General features: G+C 38.0%; 1 long non-coding RNA gene across 1 annotated transcript; it reads left to right on the top strand.

Moving 5' to 3' along the window:
* Positions 1-5246: 5246 nt before the first annotated feature.
* LOC132612346 (uncharacterized) lies at positions 5247-11571 on the top strand. Its single transcript, XR_009571717.1, has 2 exons — positions 5247-5612; positions 11225-11571. It is a non-coding gene; the product is annotated as an uncharacterized LOC132612346 (long non-coding RNA).
* The last annotated feature ends 1205 nt before the right edge of the window (positions 11572-12776 follow it).

Raw genomic sequence — 12776 nt, forward strand, 5'->3', positions numbered from 1 at the left:
TTTCATTGTAGGGTTACCTCGTTCCCGAAGCAAATATGACTCAATATGGGTGATCGTGGATAGACTCACGAAATTAGTTCATTTTTCTTCTAGTTAGAACCACATATTCGGCGGAAGATTATGCAAGGTTATATCTTAAGGAGATAGTGCGACTCCATGGTGTCCCGATATCTATTATCACGGATAGAGGAGCACAATTTACAGCCAAATTCTGGAAGTCCTTCCAAGAAGTTTGGGTACTCAGGTAAGGCTTAGCAACGTGTTTCATCCACAAACCAATGGGCAAGCCGAACGCACTATTCATACCTTTGAAGATATGTTACGGGCATGTGTGCTAGATTTCAGTGGTAGTTGGGATGACCACTTACCTCTCATTGAGTTCGCATACAACAACAGCTATCATTCCAGTATTCAAATGGCCCCGTATGAAGCTCTATAGGGAAGAAAGTGTAGGTCCCCAATTGGGTGGTTTAAAGTAGGAGAGGTACAGCTAATAGGCCCTGAGTTGATTCAACAAGCGGTGGAAAAGGTCAAGATTATCTGAGATCGACTATTGACAACCCAAAGTCACCAGAAATCTTATGCGGACAACCGTCGGTGAGACCTAGAATTCCAAGTTGATGATTGAGTATTTCTAAAGGTATCACCAATAAAAGGCGTGATGAGATTTGGTAAGAAGGGAAAGCTAAGTCCTCGGTACATTGGACCTTATAAGATTATCCGCAAGATAGGCCAAGTAGCTTATTAACTGGACCTGCCTTCGGAACTCGAATTAGTCCATCCAGTTTTTCACATATCAATGCTCCGTAAGTGCATCGGAGATCCTACTAGAATTGTGCCAGTAGCGGATGTTCAAGTTACAGAAAAGTTGTCTTATGAAGAGGTACCGGTTGCTATACTAGATAGGAAAGTACGGAGGCTTAAAAATAAAGAGGTAGCCTCAGTTAAAGTCTTGTGGCAGAACAATAATCGAGAGGAAATGACTTGGAAAGCGGAAGAAATATGAAGTCCAAGTACCCGCAATTGTTTCCACCCCTGGAGGACATTCAAGATGAGATGCCATTATAATAAGGTATGTGATGCTTTCTTTTAATGCCTTTGGTCGTGTGTGATCATATTTTCTTACTATTGTGGTGTAGCCCTGTGAGGCGATGTTATTGTGGGCTGTTGTGACGGTACGATAGCGCCATATTACAGGAGAAACTCTGGCGAAATTTTTGTAGGATTCCCAAGAACTTAACATTCGAGGACGAATGTTTTTAAAAAGGGGGGAAGAGTGTTGCACCTCTCGATTTCATGGTAGGAAAAACTTACGGCTTCTTAGTTGGGTATGCCCTGAAATGGAGATTTGTGCCCGAGTATTAGGATGATAAGTATTTTACCCCGTGCATGGAGGTACTAGCAGGTATTCCAGGTATATTACAGGATTAGAAGTTGAATGGATTGAACCGACACAGGCTGAGCAGACTCAGGGAAATATGCAGACACCAGACATTATTGACGGACCGTTGACCATGTCGACGGCCCGTCAACGTGCACCGTCGTTATGATCTGAGAATTCTAACCTGCAGAAACTGATCGACGAGACATGTTGACGGACCGTAGACACGTCGACGGGCCGTCGATCGCCGCCGTCAATATGGATCTGCAACTTCTGATCTACAGAAGTAGGTCGACGGAGCAAGTCGACGGACCGTCAACATGTCGACGTGACCGTCGACCCGCTCGTCGAACCACTTATCTGGAACATTCCAGTTCTAGCTATAAATAGACGAGTCACACCCCAAAATTTCAGATTTTATTTTCTCTCCAAGTCTTGAAGGTTCTATAAAAATTCTCTCATTATATTATCATATATCCAAGGGAAATCAAGGAGTAATCACCAAGAATTAGTAGAATCTAGTGTATGAATGCTCACTAGGGTTTGTGGAGATTAAGACACACTTTTGTGTTGAAGTAGGGTTTTCTCCAAGTGGAGTATTCTCATCTAAAGTCCATTCCAAGGTGATTTCTATGTTCAATTCATGTTATTAAGAGTATTGAGAGGTTGAAAAACTTGGATTATGGAAAAGAGGAGAATATGGAGTACAAACATGAAATTAGAAATATTGTTGAATCATGACTTGACTTAAATCATAGTTCTTGATATGTAATGAGTATAATCTTGCTATGAATAGTATTAAAGATGTTGTAAAGGCATTGTATGAGGATTGATATGGTATGGTGCCATATCTAGGTTTATGAAGGATTTGATAGGGAATGTTGAGGATTTAATAATGTCTAACTTGATGAAGTTGTTGATTAAGATATTGTGGGTGTTATTATTGATGTTGGGAGTTGTTTATTATGTGGAGGAAGTCATCTAAATAAAGGAGATGTTACCCAATTTTCAGTAGCTTTAGCTTAAGCCTAAGTATGTCTTTAATTATCTAATCTTAGTACGAAATCCCTTGAAGGTAGAATCACAAGCTTGAGAGGCATGCAATTAGACGATAGAGTTGAAGAGATACAAAGGTATGTAAGGCTAGTCCCTTCTTTTCTAAGGCATGAATCCTATGACATGATTTTCTTTATCCTCCATGACCTTCTTACATTCCGGGAACTATGAGTCTATATTTATAAAGAGCTTCTCATGAGATAAATATAAGAGATATGTACGAATATGATAATGATATGATAGTCCCAATAAGCTAATGATCCTTTAATGTGGCTCATTGTTGTTACACTCACCTTATGATGCTAGTTCCTTCAAGGTGAGGTATGATGATCATGATCACCCCGATAGAGTTATAGTTTGTCCTTGAGCTTTTATGCATGCTTTATGATAAGTGTATGATAATGATATTACACCGTGCCTAGATGGCCGGGCATGTCACCGCTAAGGCTGGCTGCACACGATTATACCGTGCCTAGATGGCCGGGCATATTACCGCTAAGGCGGGCTGCATACGATTACACTGTGCCTAGATGGTCGGGCATGTCACCGCTAAGGCGGGCTGCATATGGTTACACCGTGTCTAGATGTCCGGACATGACACCACTAGTGGGCGGCGTGCGATGGTTACCCGGACACGGGTTAATGATGATGGTATTTATGATATGCATAATATGTGTCTTCTTTAAAAGGTTAAGCAGGTTATATCCTCACCTCATGTTTCATGATTCCTTTATTATGTTAGTATTATTCATGCCTTACATACTCAGTACATTTATCGTACTGACGTCCTTTATTTTGTGGATGCTGTGTTCATACCTACAGGTAGACAGGGAGGTGACCCAGATTCACAGGAGCAGATCAGTAGACTTACAGGAGCACTCCATTATTCCGGAGGTGCTACTTTTGATATGTTATTTTGTGTATATATTTGGGCACGACGGGGTCCTGTCCCGTCTTTATGTTTAGTACTCCAGTAGAGGCTCGTAAATACGTATGTGTGGGTAGTAGATGTCCTGTGATGATCACATTGTATATTTTCATATTATTTTGATAGCCCGAGGGGCTTATGAACATTAATGTAGATATGTTTTGGAAGTGAAAAAGGTTTCTTTATGGATAGTTGTGTTGAGAATAATAAATGTATTCAAGATGAGTATGATGATTAGCATAAGTGGTGCTCGGTAGTCAGCTCCAGATACCTGTCATGGCCCCCTAGGCGGGTCATGACACACTTCTAGAGAGTTCTTGGGAGTTTATGAAGGTTCCATAACACTCCAAACCTTTCCATGTCTTCAAAAGAGAAGATCAACATCAAAACCCAAAGAGAATCCGTGGAAGGTGATTGTTCTTGCTTCTCTTCAAAGTTGTGATAAACTTGGTTTTGAAAGGAGTTGGGGAAGGTGAAGTAATTCTATAATAAGGTAGGTTCTTCCTATTATTTACATGATTGAGTTAATATAAAGGTTTAGTAACTCTTGGAAAGGAAAAGAATTAAAGTGGAGATGTCATAAAGTATTGGAATGAAGAAGATGACTATGTGATGAATTTGAAAAGGGATTTTGGACAAATTTGAGATTAAATTGCTTCTAAATTTGAGATTAAATTGCATCTAAATTTTTGATTAAGATATTGTGGATGTTGTTATTGTTGTTTGAAAGTTGTGTTGTGATATGGTGGAAGTTGACAAAATAGGGCAAATGCTGCCCAAATTTCGGTAGCTCGTTAATTGCACTAGTTTGAACTTAGAAGTGTTTTTAAGACTTAACCTTAGTGTGAATCCTCTTAAATGTAGATTTTTTGGACTTTGGAGGAGAACGTTAAGTAGTTAAGAAGTCGTAAAGGTATGTAAGGCTAACCCTTCTTTCTAAAGGCATGATTTCCTTATTGTGAATCCATTTAAGATATCCAAAATGTCCTAATACTAGAAATGCTAGAATTTCATGTCTTTCAAGATTCTTAAGATATTATTGATAAAAGTTCTTCATAGTGATGATGATAATGATAATGACGAGGATGGTAATTCCATAATAGAAATCGGGGGTTTACTGACTTTATGTCACCCCGACAGATTACTGACTTTATGTCACCCCGACAGAGTTGTAATGTTTCTTTCGGATACTCATGTATGTCATATATGTATATCGCTATTTTATGATACTAAGCTTATATAGCCGGGTATGATATCTATTGCGCGCACCACTGCAGTTGGGTATGGACAATATCGAGCCTTATATGGTCAGGTATGGGTGATACCGATCCTACAAGGTCGGGTACGGTATAGTATATGTATATTTATGAAATGTTTCCTTTAGAGAAAGGTTAATTTTTCATGACAAACGTCTTAAGAAGTGTATGAAGTATAAATTGCTTACTTTATCTTATGTTATCTTCATGCTCTCATCACGTTACTATTCATGCCTTATATACTCAGTACATTGTTCGTACTGACGTTCTTTTGTTTGTGGACGCTGCGTTCATGCTCGCAGGTAGATAGGGAGACAGACCAGACCTTTTGGCTACTTCGTCAGTGATAGCATAGCAGTGCTCCTTTTGATCCGGAGCCGCAATAGTTGGTATTATTCTTTTTGTGTACATATTTGGGCATGGCGGGGTCCTGTCCCGTCTTTATGATATTACATACTCTTCATAAAGCCTCGTAGACAGATGTGTATAGCTAGGTATCCCGTAGTCTTATTGGTTCACATTTTATATATCATTTTGGTGGCCTTGTCGGCTTGTAAATATGGGCATACTCAATGATGTTGTATAAAAGCATATTGAATGAAATCCTAAATTTTTATCTGCAATACATGTGATGTGTAGGTTAGCCGCACATCACGGGTTCGAACCCTTAAAAAGTAAAACAATAGAGAGATGTTTGTTACTTAGATATTTAAGTTTGTCAAGAGTTACAAACATGCTTTTCTTTCTTTATTTTATTTCTCAGAAAAAAAGTTGTGGTATAAACATACGTTTTAAATTAACCTTTTCTCAAAAAGAAAAAAAGAAAGTTACAAACAAGCAATTCATGGGTAAATTCTTTATGGAAAGTTGCCAGCCAATTGGTAAGAAAATAACTATTAGTCTTGACTCTATTGCAGATTTGACTGGTATGACATGCATTTTAAAAGAATGGAGGAAGTACATTATTCTCTTTTAGATTTCAATTTGACTGGTATGATGTGTATTTCAGTTTCTTCAATCAATAGATTATCCTCTTTTTATTATTTCTTTGAAATGGTCATGTACCTTGCATCCTGCTCAAAGATTTGACTTTATGTTAATACTACTTGGATTGCTCTAACCCTCTATAAATCAGACACTGAACCCCTTGGTACAATCAAAACACCAGCTACTGATTCTAGGGGTACATGGCAAGATTGGTGACATTCCTTCGGTTGTGACCGAGCTAGCTTTTGATTGCTTCTGCTGAATTCCTGAATTTACTTACTGAAGCCTAACCTACAGCTGCTAACCTGAAAAAATTTAGTTAAGGATGCCCAGGATTTAAAAAGTTGACAGTTGTTGCCATGTGACCAGGAGGTCACGGATTCGAACCTCTTACTGAAATGTAGGGTAAAGCCGCGTACAATAGACTCTTGTGGTCCGGCCTTCCCCGGACCCTGCGCATAGCTGGAGCATAGTGCACCGGGCTCACCCCCGCCCCACATTTATTTTACAGTTCTGCAAGTTGGTGTCTTGAATCTTTATTAGAAAGTTCATTCAATTTGCTAAACATTGGAAAGTTGATTTACAATTAAAAATCAAGCATTTTAAATGATAAGGCATTTCTATGCACTGTAAAAGTATTGAACAAGGTCTTTGTCTCAGATTTATGGGTGATGACTGCTTAATCGTTATATTTTTACAAGCCCAGGCTTCCGCAATTGGATAAGAAAGGTAATCTAGTGTACAAGTATTCCTCAAGCGTGCCACCTAAGCTGTTTTGCTGCTTGTGTATACACTGGTTGATCTTGCCGGTCAACTAAATATATGGAATAAAGGGTAGAAGCTGAACAAAAGGAGTATAAATTTCATCTTTTCTGCTACATAAAGCTCTTAATGATTTATTGAAGTTATAGCAGGCGGCTCGATGCAGGTTCAGGCTAACCCGCTAAGACTCAACCTGCACCGCCCCGTACAGCATACCAATTATTTTCAACCCGCTCCGCTACCGCCTAAATTAAGTTTTCCTTAAATTTTATTTTATTTTCCTACCTTTAAGACTCTCTTATTGTGGACATATAACCATGAGATGTTGGTTGAAATATTGCGTAATAATATTTATTGCACCATAATTTATCTTCAACACGTGACTTTAAGCTCCACTGTATAACTTTGATCTTTCACTATCTATTTGTCAATATGCATTACTGCATAATTACATAGACACCCCATTTATAGTTAAAATTTCTATATTTCTATTATATTAGAAATGGCAGTGGGGACAGGGGCGTATCAAATGAATAAGCTATGTGTTCATCTGAACCCATAGGTTTTGGCTTAGGTTATCTATATGTGTTAAAAAAATCCACTAAATATGTATAAACATAGATTCTGAACCCAGTAAATTCGATGAAGGTGGTAGAATTACGAATTTAAACCCGTAAAGTTTAAATTCTAGATTCGCCTCTGAGTGAGGGTCTCAAGGTGGAGAGGAGAGAAGAACTGAATTTCATTGTATTGATCGGTGTGTCTACTATGTACAATAAGGAGATAGTTATATACAGTTGTTACTGTGCTAACTAACTATTAGCCAACTAACCACTTAATTAACTGTACACTAACAAACTCGTTAAGCTAACTAGTCAATTAGGGGATCTTGGTATATTTAGTTAACTCCTTTACAGCTACTACTCCCATTACATTCTGCTGCGAGTATGGTTATTATCTCTTCCATAAACGAACTAAGTTTCCTGCGTTTACTGATATTTCCTGCAATGGTTTGTCCTTATGTTCTGATAGTGCTTTGGATTGCTTGCTTCTGCTGCTCTACTCTTCCTTGTTTCATTTGTATTGATGTAGCGATTCCCAAGTGGGAATAGCCATTAATGTTAACTAAGAGAAACTAAAGAGAAGAAGAAAGGAAAATGCAGATAAAAATTTAGGATTTCATTCAATATGTCTTGGCAAAATGGGAATACAAGGTATTTAACAAAGACCCTAAACAATCTAACCAGCCCAAAACGTGGCAACTACAGCTGTGACCAGCTTTAGGGACTAAAAAGTAAATACAAAAGGACCGGAACGACATTAGACAAACTTAGGACACTAAGTACATAAAGTGAAAATAAAATAAGAATATAAAATCTGTTACATCCCGTATTTTTGAACGTCGGATTAATTGTAAGTTGAGGTGGGGCCCACACGTCAAGATTTTTTTTTTGGGACATGTGACAAATTATATGAATCACATATGTGAAGTTAAACACAACTCAAGAAGGATCCTTGGGCCAAATAAAAGTGGAAGTCCTCCAAACGAGTATTTTTAAGAAAACGTTTTCGGGTGACCTGACTTTGGGGGGCAAAAACGGTATTATAAGTTTGGAATTTGGAAACATACCAAGAAATAGAAGTTGTATATAATTGAATTAGCTTTCCATCCATAGGTCGTGGGTTCCCAGGTGACGTCGGTACACGGAGATATGGACGTTTTAAGGTCGAAAGGTCAGTGGGCTAGGCCCAACTCGGGACCAACCGAGTTGGCCCAAAAATATGAAAAGAAAAATTTAGGCCCAAGGTGAGAGGGTGGCCGGCCATACCTGGTCCAAGCCCACCAAATTAATTAATTTCCATGTGGCAAATTAATTATAAAGGGATCATTATCCCTTAGATGATTCAAGAAACTTAGAAGGAGAAAGAACAAACAAAACAAGAGCAAAAAAAAGGACCATTTCGGGTTTGGCCATAGAAAAATCAACCCTCCAAATCTTGATCCAAAAATTATTGTCTTGTAGCTTTCCTACTATATTAAGGGTCCTCTACAACTTGATGCAATTGTTTGGGAGAATAGAGCACTTGTTTCATCAATCTCACACTTGGGTTAAGTGAAGAAGTTGAAGAGAAAAGGTAAGAATTTATCCCTCCTTACTATGTTATGAAGGTTGGTTTATGTTGTAGTATATGGAAATGAGTAGAAATTATGGAAATAAGAAAGTTTGCAAAGTGGGGGTATGTATATATGTATGTAGCCGTGTGTGTATATTGTTGTATATATGATATGAGTTGAATTTTATGTTGTATTCTAGTTGTGGTTATGATGGAAATTATATTGGGAATGAAAGTTGAATGAATTTTGGTTGAAGTTGGAATGTAGAAGATTATGTCACCTTAGAATAATTTTGTAATTGTGAAAATGAAGTTGTTAAGATGTAAATTATGATTATGGTTGATGAAATTGGAAGATGGAAATATGTTATGAATATGTAGATTGAAGATTAGAAGTTTTGGATGGATTATGGTTTTGGTGGAAAGTTTGTATATTTTGTATATCTTGTGAATATTTTGAAGAAATGATATGAAATGCTTCCGAATTATATTGTAATGATCTTGATTAGTAATGAATGTAAAAACATTGAGATTGGTTTGGAAATGTGAAGTTGGAATGAAAGTTATTGCACTATGTTGGAAAGAGGACTAGTTATGTTATATTGTGTTGTGTAGTGATTGTTGTTGTTGTTGGTGTTGTTGTTGGGTTGTTGTTGAATTATTTTGGCCGAGTTAAATTCTCGGGGATGCTATATGTATAGGGGAGATGCTGCCCAAATTTTCGTAGACAAGTATGAATTAAGATTGAATTCTTAAAGGCTTGAAGTTGATATTTGGTAATTGTGATCAATTGTAGATTTTGAAGGAAACGGGAATTGAATTTGGACTAGCGAAAAGGGCGAAAAAGGTATGTAAGGCTATCCCGATTCTTCTTTTGGCATGTCCTAGGTGTACTAGGATTGGATTTGAGCCTCGGAAAGTATTCTGCTCATCGGAATCCGCATTTGAAAATACTCCTTTTTCATTCAATGGAATTGAACCCTATAAGTATGCTTTATTGAAAGAATTGTGCAAAGTTTCGCAAATTGTCTAGAAAATTATGGAATGTCCCCAGAACCTTCGTAGGTGACTTTATAAGCTTAAAATACGTAATTTGAGCCCACCGCTTCGTTTGTCCCGAGGTGGGCCCACTATTTCCGATTTTACCCTTTTAGTGGTTATGACTTGTCTTCGAGTGTTTTTTTTAAAGAAATGTTTTTAACCACTCTTGTAATTACTAAATAAAACTTTTTTTAAATATTCCATTAAGTCTTGTAAAACTGTTTCGGAACTTGGAAACGAACTTAGAAAGATTATACTTCTGTAATCCATTATGACATTCGAAATTCACTTATTGTGCTTCCGTCCGATTTTATTGGTTTGATTCGTCATTTGATATGCCTCATTGAGTCTCTGGAAATATATAAGGTATTCTTATTGCATTTAGTTTCTCACTACTCCATTCGTGGATGCCTCAATGTTTCCCACACTGAGCCCGGGCCAGGATATGTTCTCAAGCGACTTCCACTGCATTGTTCGCCGTGCCTCAATGTGAGGGGGCAGGTATATATGTACATGGGTTGTGGAGTATGTTGTGCCATGTACACACATTCTGATATGATATGATCTGATATGGCCATCTGATATGATATGTTATGTTACGGGGTTATCCCCTATTCTGCTCCTTATGTGTTGTGGCACCAGCGTCGGGGGGTGACCACGTTCTGTTTGCCGAGTCCCTTGGCAGGGGTCGGATATGATATGGTATATGTTTCTGTACACACTCCTCATGTTTTGAAAATATGCATTTGATACTTCGGATGTTACACTCACTCCTCTGTAAGTTCTGTTTCGGTTATGATCTTGTTCCGTAATGGGACCAGGTACGACATATGTTTTCAGCGAATACTATTTATGCTATATGATCAGCATTTTGCTAATTTGGATATTCAGTTCATTTTCTGTATCTTCTGCTTCGATTATGACTTTGTTTACTACGTTCCGTGCTTTACATACTCAGTACATATTTCGTACTGACCCCCTTTCTTCGGGGGCTGCATTTTCATGCCGCGCAGGTTCAGACGACAGTTTTGCTGATCCGCCTGCTTAGGACTATACTCTGCTATTTTGGAGCGCTTTTTTGTCCAGAGCCTATACCTTGGTACAGTATGCTGCTGTTGTACATATGTATGCTATTCAGGGGTATGACGGGGCCCTGTCCCGTCTTATGATTCTGTCATGTTCTGTAGAGGTTTGTAGATATACATGTGGGTTCTGTATATGTTTTGGGTTGATATGATCTGTGATAGCCTTATCGGCTTACTCGTGCTATATCTGTTCATCGGTGATAACTAGTAACGTCAACTGACTTTTATATTGATATATTCTGCTAATATGCTGGTTTGGGTTATCGGGTACGTTTGGGTGTCCAGCACGGACACTAGTCGCGGCCTACGGGGTTGGGTCGTGACAAAATCGATTAAGCTGCTATCTTTAGACCTGATCCAAACCTCTCAATTGTTACAATTGAGCCTCACCTTTTTCAGAAGCATACAACTAATGTAGACTTGTGGATCAGATTGTGCTTGGTTTTGTTGCTTTTACTACTCCCCTTACCTGTGAGTTCCATATGAGTATTGTCTCCTCTTGCTTGGTGTGCTCACAGATTCAAACATGCATGAATCTGTAGTTGAGTAATTTTTTTTCAATTTCTTGAAATTTCTCAATTTGAATTCCATGTTACCTCTGTGTGACCTATAGGTCACGGGTTCGAGCCGTGGAAGCAACCACTGATGCTTGCATTAGGGTAGATTTTCTACATCACACCCCTTGGGGTACGCAGCCTTTTCCTGAACCCTGCTAATGAGGGATGCTTCGTGCACCGGACTGCCCTGCCCTGCCCTTTTATTGTCTCTGGGCTGTACTTTATTTTGTTCTGTTCTTGTCGCTATCCTTGTTTTTGAAAAAAAATAAAAAATGCACCCTGTTATTGCTAATGGGAGTTTGGTAGTTATCTGGCAGTTATTTCTGTTCTTTTGGACATTGTTTTGCTGGATTTTCACATGCATGTTGGTAACTGTATTAGTTTTGGCACTGTCTTTTGATTACTGATGGTTTCATGCTTGTTCATTTCTCCATTTTGTAGTTGATATAAACTTTAAATTTCCTTCTTAGTGGCTTAATAGGATAAATACACTGATTGTTAATCGTAATATTTTTGACAAATTTGAGGCATTAGGTGGCTAGGCTCTCATTTTGGTTTGAGATGTTTCTAAAGGAGCAAAGGACAAAGCAGTGATCAAAACTGTGAACATAACCAGTAGGCGTTTCGTATTGTTTGAAACAATTTATGTTTTTATTAGTTTTCTTAATTTTTTTTACGTAAGTAAGAGAATTTCATTTACGGCATCAAGAAGATGCAAGTGGTACAATAGAGAGAACAAAAAAACGAAGTCAGCTCTATAAACAAAGGAACTGGGCTAAAGCCAAGGAGCTAAGTTCTGGCAGCTATATATGTTGCGAAATAATAATCCCACCCAGGAATAATATCCACATTAAGTAGCAAGAATAAGAGAATAACACGGACACCAAAACCTTTTAACAGGATAAAAATACAATACACGAGAGGAGCAGTACAATACCACTATAATGAGAAATATTACAACTTGATAGTCTCAAAAAGACTCTATCACACTCAAAAGAAAATAACACTCTTTATTTTCGAACACCTCACTATAGCACTTGCTCACACACTCTATTTTTCTTTACAGATTATTTTCTATCATAGTCTGTGAACTGCTCTCAACTCTCTCCGTATTACTCTTTGTTTTGGTGTGAAGAAATGAACGTACTAATGCTCCCTTTTATAGCAAATTTGTTGCTCCTCTTAACCAATTAAAAGTTGGTTCTGCAACGTAACTTTGCCAATTTGGCAACTTGAATATGCAAATTACTTTGCAACTTGTTCCACCGCCCAAAGCCCCAAATCTTTCATATCTTTTTTTTCTTTTTCTTTTTCTTTTATTTCTTGTTGCCAATGTTTACTTTTTCATTTTCTTTTATTTGTTTTTTATTGGTCCCACAAATCTCTCAATTTTGATTTTTTTCTTTTCATTCCACGGCTGATCTCAATCTCTGAAAATCTTCAAACTTGAGAGGTTTTGTAAAGATGTCTGCAACTTGATCGTGAGATTTCACATACTTGAGTTCTACCTCCTTCTTTGATATGATCCTAAAGGCCATCAATGGCACAAATGGCTCAAGGATGCTAAGAAGGACGTCAGAGCCTCTTGTGGACCCATATAAGAGATCA

Source organism: Lycium barbarum, chromosome 9, assembly GCF_019175385.1.
Source record: "Lycium barbarum isolate Lr01 chromosome 9, ASM1917538v2, whole genome shotgun sequence".
Classification (NCBI taxonomy): domain Eukaryota; kingdom Viridiplantae; phylum Streptophyta; class Magnoliopsida; order Solanales; family Solanaceae; genus Lycium; species Lycium barbarum.